Raw genomic sequence first — 7,069 nt, forward strand, 5'->3', positions numbered from 1 at the left:
TTCGTCGCTCAATATAAGAAGCATGCGATGACCTTTTTTTTAACAGAGCACGCATTTTTATAATGAAATTCAATAATTTGCAAGCGTTGTTCGTTTATAAGACGATTCATGGTTCTCGTCAGGGTAGGGTTTTACAATGGTTTTTACCTTGTAGAAATACACGTAATCAATGAGAACAGTTAGCAGACCACATCTTCTTATATATGAAAATCAATTTGCGTTTGTTTGTATGTAGTTCCGTATAGACTCAAAAACGGTTTAACCGATTTTCTTGAAATTTTCACAGATGGTGAATTATGGACCCGTGGTGAAAACGGGGTACTTAATTTGTTGATATCTGAAGCGGGGACGGACCCTCCTCCTAACGCTAATTTTTAGAAATGCCAAATCTCGGAGATGGATGGTGCGATTTTAGCGAATAATTTTGTGCTCTTTTAAAATAACCTAAAAACAAAAAATTGGTATCCAATTTTCGGATGGGGTACCTAGGGGGGCCTCTCCACCACCAAAAACCTACCAAATACATATATTGACCAACCTCGATAATATTGGACTCAAATGAAAGGTATTTGCGATTAGAAAACGTATTTGATATCCAATTGTCGGACTAAGTTTTTGGGGGACCACCCCACCCCCCAAAAAATTCATAAATCGGCAATATTTACCGACCATGGCAATATGGGACTCCAACGAAAGATATTTGCGAGTAGAATACGAATCTGATAACCGAACGAATGTGGGACCAAGTTCCTGAGAGACCATCACTTTCCTAAAACACCCCCAAACAGGACTAATTTACTGACTATGCCAATATGGTGCTCAAATAAAAGGTATTTGAGTGTAGAAGACGAATAAAAAAAACCCCGAAGCGGACAATTTTACGACTATTGCCTATTTGCCTCAAATGAAAGGTCTTTGGGAGTAAAGCACGAATCTGATATCAATATTCAGGAAAAATGGGGCCAACCCACCCCCATAATACCACTCAAATGGGACATATTTGCTGACCATTGCAATAAGGGGCTTAAATAAGAAGTATTTTAGAATAAAACACAAATCTGATATATATTTCTGGGGCAAAGTCACTGAGTGGCCACCCATCCCCCAAACCGGACATGTTTGCCGACTATGGAAATATGGGCCTCAAATGAAAGGTATTTGGGAGTAGACCACGAATCTGACATCAACATTCGGGACTTACTGTCTAGGGGACACCCCACTCTCATTATAATCCCCACATAGGACGTATTTGCTCACCATAACAAATAGCGCCTTAAAGAGAGTGGAGCACAATATCAATTGTTTGAAGGGCCCATACCCCAAACCCGACATATTTATTGACTTTTGCAATAAGGGGTTTAAATGAAAATTGTTTGATTTTAGAAAACGAATTTGATATCCAATTTTGAGGCCAATGGCAATACGGAGTCCAAATAAATGATATTTAAGAGTAGAGAACGATGCTGATATATTTTGAGGGCTAAGTGATTGGGGGACCACCCCGCTCCCCAAACACCCCTAAATCGAACATATTTACCGACCATGTCAATATGGGACTCAAATGAAAGGAATTGGGGAGTAGAGCGCGAAATTGATACCCACTTTCGGGACCAACTGACCATCGCATTATGGGGCTAACATAAAGGTATTTGGGAGTAGAATACGATGTGGGACCATGTTTTGGGGCTTCTCCGCTTACAACGCAGCGGAGCGGGTCCGGTTCAGCTAGTTCGATATATAGCAAGACTTTTTGCCGGTGGTACGTATCTGAATTCAATCTGGCCAGACTTAATGCGTTTTTACTTGCTTCGATTATTCTTCCCCCATTTTAACTGCGATATCACAATGGGTCGGAACAAGCCTTCGAGATAACTCGCAAAATCTATGTATCCTAACCTGTATGTTGCTTCCTTTTCTTTTATGGTATTACAATGCTCGATACTTCAGAGTTCTCGAGGACTTTGGCAGTTCATTTCAATAGTGAAAGGTACTTAATATTCAGCGCATATAATTGTAGTCGTATAAAACATCATAAATTTCCCCCAGGATCAAATCGTTCAATAAATGCTTGGCTATAGGTAATGACATTACCATCTCACTTCCAAATGGCTTTAAATCCCGTGGAATTAAAAACAAAACAAAAACAACTTTAAGGCCTTACTTTCAACAAAATAATGACTTTTAAAATGGTTCCTGTTCATAAATTGTAATTTCAGAGCACACAACTTTTTTCTCAGCCAATCGCCTTTTTGTAGTTTTTGTTGGCACATTCAAGTGGTGCCACTTGGTGTTACAATCGCCCGCCTGTCCGTCCGTTTCCATGGTTATAGTTACATTTTGTTGTTGGTTTTATGTTTTGGAGTGGTTACGGCTGGAGCTGAGCTGCTATAAATTTCATTGTTTTTGTTGCTTGTACAGATTTTAATGAATTTAAATTTTTTTGTTATTTTTTTCTGTTGCTGCTGTCGTTACCTACAACAAAGCGACTGACGACAGACTAGTGACGGCGGCGCTACACCCACTTACCTTCACTTTTCGATCTCAAATTCGAATTGCTCCGCTGCTCAATTGTAAGTAAAATTCAAATTTCTGGCGACGAAGTTCAAAAGTGACTTCCACCTATATTGAGTTGGGTTTGTGGGACTCTGAATATGGCAAGGCAACGGTTGATGATGATGCGGGTGATTGGGTGTTGACGCGAGTCGAAAGTCTTAAAAATATTTCTAAAGAGCACTCACCTTGTTTTTGTGTTGAGTTGTTTTTTTTTGGGATTTCTTCACTGCTTGGCTGTCAAATGTCTGATGGTGGGAATAATGGCCTACAACAGACTTCTTTGGTTGATTGTTGACGATGATGAAGAAGAAAGTCGAGCGCTGTTTGTTGGATTGTGCGTTTTTGGTAATATCATATAAATTTGCTCTGAAAATATACCAAGAAAAAAGCGCACAAAAAAGGCATTATAATTAACAAAGTCATATAGACAATTCTATAAATGTTTATACAATTTTGCTATTTCATGCCAAAACTGATAGTAAGTCTAAACGACATATTTGTTGGGAGTTCATTGACACGCTTATGACAGTGATTGTAGTTTACAGACGCTGAAGGATGAACTATGGGAAGCGAAGCAACAATTATAGCAATAAATTTAAGGTGATCAAATATGCTTATTGTACACTTATTTGGTCTTTAAAATTTGGTCCGGGCCCAATATGCACCTTAAGCAAAAGTTTCGGTAGCAAACACATGGTAATAATTGGTTCAGGGTTAGATGTAGTTCCCATATAAACTGATCTGCCGATTTAACTCCCTAAGTCCCTAGAAGCCGCTATTTTTGTCCGATTTGCCTGAAATTGTATATGTTCTGTTATGACTTCAAATCGGACTATAACCTGATATAGATCTCATATAAACCGATCTCTCGATTTGATTTCTTAAGCCCTTACAAGCCGCAATTTTTGTGCGATATGGCAGAAATTTTGCATTTGGAATTCAGTTATAGATTCCAATAACTGTGCCAAATACGGTCCAAATCAGTCTATAACTGGTATAGATCCCATGTAAAACGGTCTCTCGATCAGCCTTGATCGGTTCCTAGAAGCTTTAATTTATGCTGGTTTGACAGATGTTTGGTATATAGAATAAATTGATGCCCATCAACTAAATTTATTTTGTATAAAATTTTAGCAGAATCCATGGTGGTGGCACTCTTTTACTTGTTTAATTAATGTACGCCTTAATCAAAATTAAGCCGTATTATACCCTACACCTAACATAGTGCAATTGTTTGTAACACCCAGAAGGATGGGGAATAAACCCATGGTTAAGTATATCGATCGACTCAGAACCACTTTCTGATTCCATATAGCTATGTCCGACGTTCTGTCTTTCTGTCCATGTTAGTTTGTGTACAAACTACAGATCGCAATTTTCATTCGATCGTCTTCAAATTTGGAACGGCCCAAGAGATGAAGCCTATTGTAATTGGATACCAGTGAGGAAAGGCAAAAGTCGGGCGGAATAGAATTTATCTCCAAATCTGTTCCGAATTTAATTTTGCACATTAAGTGAAATATCGAATAGAACCTTGTAAGATTTCCTTACAGTAGGGCAGAAATCGTGAATTTCTACAGCATCAAAAGTCCATATCAAATATGAGATATGTATAGGAGCAATATTTAAATCTGCTCAATATTTAAATTGTGACGGGCCGAATCTTATATATCCTCCACCATGGATCGCATCCGTCGAGTTCTCTGCGTAGTATCTCTTTTTAGGCAAACAAAGAATAAGAAATATGGACGGAGGAGCTATATCAAGTTATAGTCTGATTTGGGGCTCAAGAAGCAAAATCGGGAGATCGGTTTTTATGGGAGCTGTGTCAAGCTATAGATCGATTGAGACCATATTGCACACGTAAGTTGAAGGCCATGGGAAAAGCCGTTGTACAAAATCTGTGCCAAACCAGATGAGAATTGTATTCTCTAGAGGCTCAAGAACTCAAGATCCCAGATCGGTTTATATGGCAGCTATATCAGGGTATGGATCAATTTGGACCATACTTCGCATAAATATTGGAAGTGATACCAAAACACCACGTGCAAAATTACAGCCAAATCGGATAAGAATTGCGTCTTCTAAAAGCTCAAGAAATCAAGACCCAATGTCGGTTTATATAGCAGCTATATTAGATTATGGACCGATTTGAACCATACTTCGTACAGTTGTTGGAAGTGATACCAAAACACTATGTGCAAAATTCAGTCAAATTGGATGAGAATTGCGCCCTTTAGAGGCTCAAGACCCAGGATCGGTTTATATAGCAGCTATATTAGATTATGGACCGATTTGAACCATACTTCACACAGTTGTTGGAAGTGATATCAAAACACTATGTGCAAAATTTCATTCAAATCGGATAAGAATTCCGCCTTCTTGAAGCTCAAGAAGTCAAGACCCAGGATCGGTTTATATGGCAGCTATACCAGGTTATTGACCGATTTGAAACATACTAAGCACAGTTGTAAGAAGTGATATTAAAACTCTATGTGCAAAATTTCAGTCAAATCGAACGAGAATTGCGCCCTGTAGAGGCTAAAGAAGTCAAGACCCAAGATCGATTTATATGGCAGCTATATCAAAACATGAATCGATTTGGCCCATTTACAATCCCAACCGACCTACACCAATAAGAAGTATTTGTTCAAAATTTCAAGCTGCTAGCTCTACTGCTTCAAAGGTTAGCGTGCTTTCGACAGACAGACGGACGGACGGACATGGCTAGTTCGACTTAAAATGTCACGACGATCAAGAATATATACACTTTATGGGGTCTATCGTCAGTCTGTTTGTAACACCTCAAAATATGCGTCTATATTTCGAGGTGTTACAAACAGACTGACGATACTAATTTCGCCATCCCCCATCCTATGGTGAAGTGTATAAAATTTGGTTTAGATTTGAATATAGCTTCCATGTATATGTTCGTCCGATTTGGACTAATACTGCAAAATTTTCGCACGAAATTTGGCACAAGGGAGTCTCTTGTGAATTTGGTTGAAATCGGTTCAGATACAAATATAGCTCACGATTCAAACTTCCAGAGGCATTGCAAGCTCATGTATGAACCAATCTTCTCAAAACTTTGCACTACACTTTCTTCTACGACTACCACAAATCATGCAGATTTTGGTCGAAATCATTTCAGATTAGGATATAGCTCTCGTATATAAATTCGTCTGGTTTGCACTAATATTGCAATAATGTGGTCATTTGTTAAGAGATTCATATGAAATTTGACACAAAGAATTCCCATAAGGCTCTCGACATTACTGTTGATTTTCATAGAAATCGGTTCATATTCAGATATAGCCCCAATACATATGTATGAACCGATTTTCACTTGAAGAGCCTTTGTCAGCGTATTTCTAAACATATGTTCTCGTGATTTTTCGAACATCTTCCAGCTCGAGATAATATTTAATGCTTTATATTCAAAGAATAAATAGCATAGTACTTTTAAATGTTGTACAAGATTTTCTCTAAATTTTCTCAATGTCTTTTTCTATTATTTGATTTTGTTTAAAATCTGTTAAGATTTAGATCTAGTTCTCATATTACTTTTCTTTCGATTTATATGGCGAAAATTTTTTCATTTGTTAACTGATCCTTACAAAATTTGTCACTAAGGCTTCTCTAATGTCTCTTCTGATCACTGGTAAATTTCATAGAAATCTGTTCAGAATAAGATATAGCTTCGATATATATTCACTTTTAAGGCCTTTGCTAACGTATATATCAACTGATCTTCTAAACATTTTCAACTACCATTTTTTCTATAACTACCTCGTATGTCCGCATTTTCATCGAAATTTAATAATTAAAATTAATGCAAATTTTATTTCCGACGACTTAACCTGCATATCCAATGTGGTGTTGGGTATCAAAAGGTCGGCTTCGCCCGACTTTAGCCCTCTCTTACTTGTTACCTTTATTGAATGAAAGCGGTCTAATGCTGGACTATACCCTGTTGAAGTTTAACAAGTAAGAGTGTGCTTAGTTCGGCCGGGCCGATTCTTACATACCCTCCATACACACCTTTTTAGGCAAACAAAGAATATTGAATACGAACTGTTATGCTATTGGAGCTATATCAGATTATAGTCCAATTCGGACCATAAATGAATTGCATGCTGAACATTGTAGAAGTCATTGTGTAATATTTCAGTCCATTCGGATAAGAATTGCGCCTTGTAGGGTCTCAAAAAGCAAAATCGGGAGACCGGTTTATAAGGGAGCTGTATCAAGCTATAGATCTATTCAGACCATATTAGACACGTATGTTGAAGGTCATGAGAGAAGCCGTTGTACAAAATTTCTGGCAAATCGGATGAGAATTGCGCCCTCTAGAGGCTCAAGATGTCAAGATCCGAGATCGGTTTATATGGCAGCTATATCATGTTATGTACCGATTTGCACCATACTTGTTGGAAGTGATACCACAACACGACGTGCAAAATTTCAGCCAAATCGGATGAAAATTGCGCGCTCTATTGGCTCAAGAAGTCAA

At 38.0% G+C, this 7,069-nt stretch overlaps 1 protein-coding gene across 1 annotated transcript in view; it reads right to left on the bottom strand.

The window, feature by feature from the left end:
• Positions 1-2,915, bottom strand: part of LOC106093651 (uncharacterized) — a 367,744-nt gene extending 364,829 nt beyond the window's left edge. Inside the window, exon 1 of the mRNA XM_059361756.1 lies at positions 2,739-2,915. The gene's annotated coding sequence lies outside the window, so the exon portion shown is untranslated. The remainder of the gene's footprint in view (positions 1-2,738) is intronic.
• Positions 2,916-7,069: the final 4,154 nt, after the last annotated feature.

The sequence above is a fragment of the Stomoxys calcitrans genome, chromosome 1 (assembly GCF_963082655.1).
Source record: "Stomoxys calcitrans chromosome 1, idStoCalc2.1, whole genome shotgun sequence".
Classification (NCBI taxonomy): Eukaryota; Metazoa; Arthropoda; class Insecta; order Diptera; family Muscidae; genus Stomoxys; species Stomoxys calcitrans.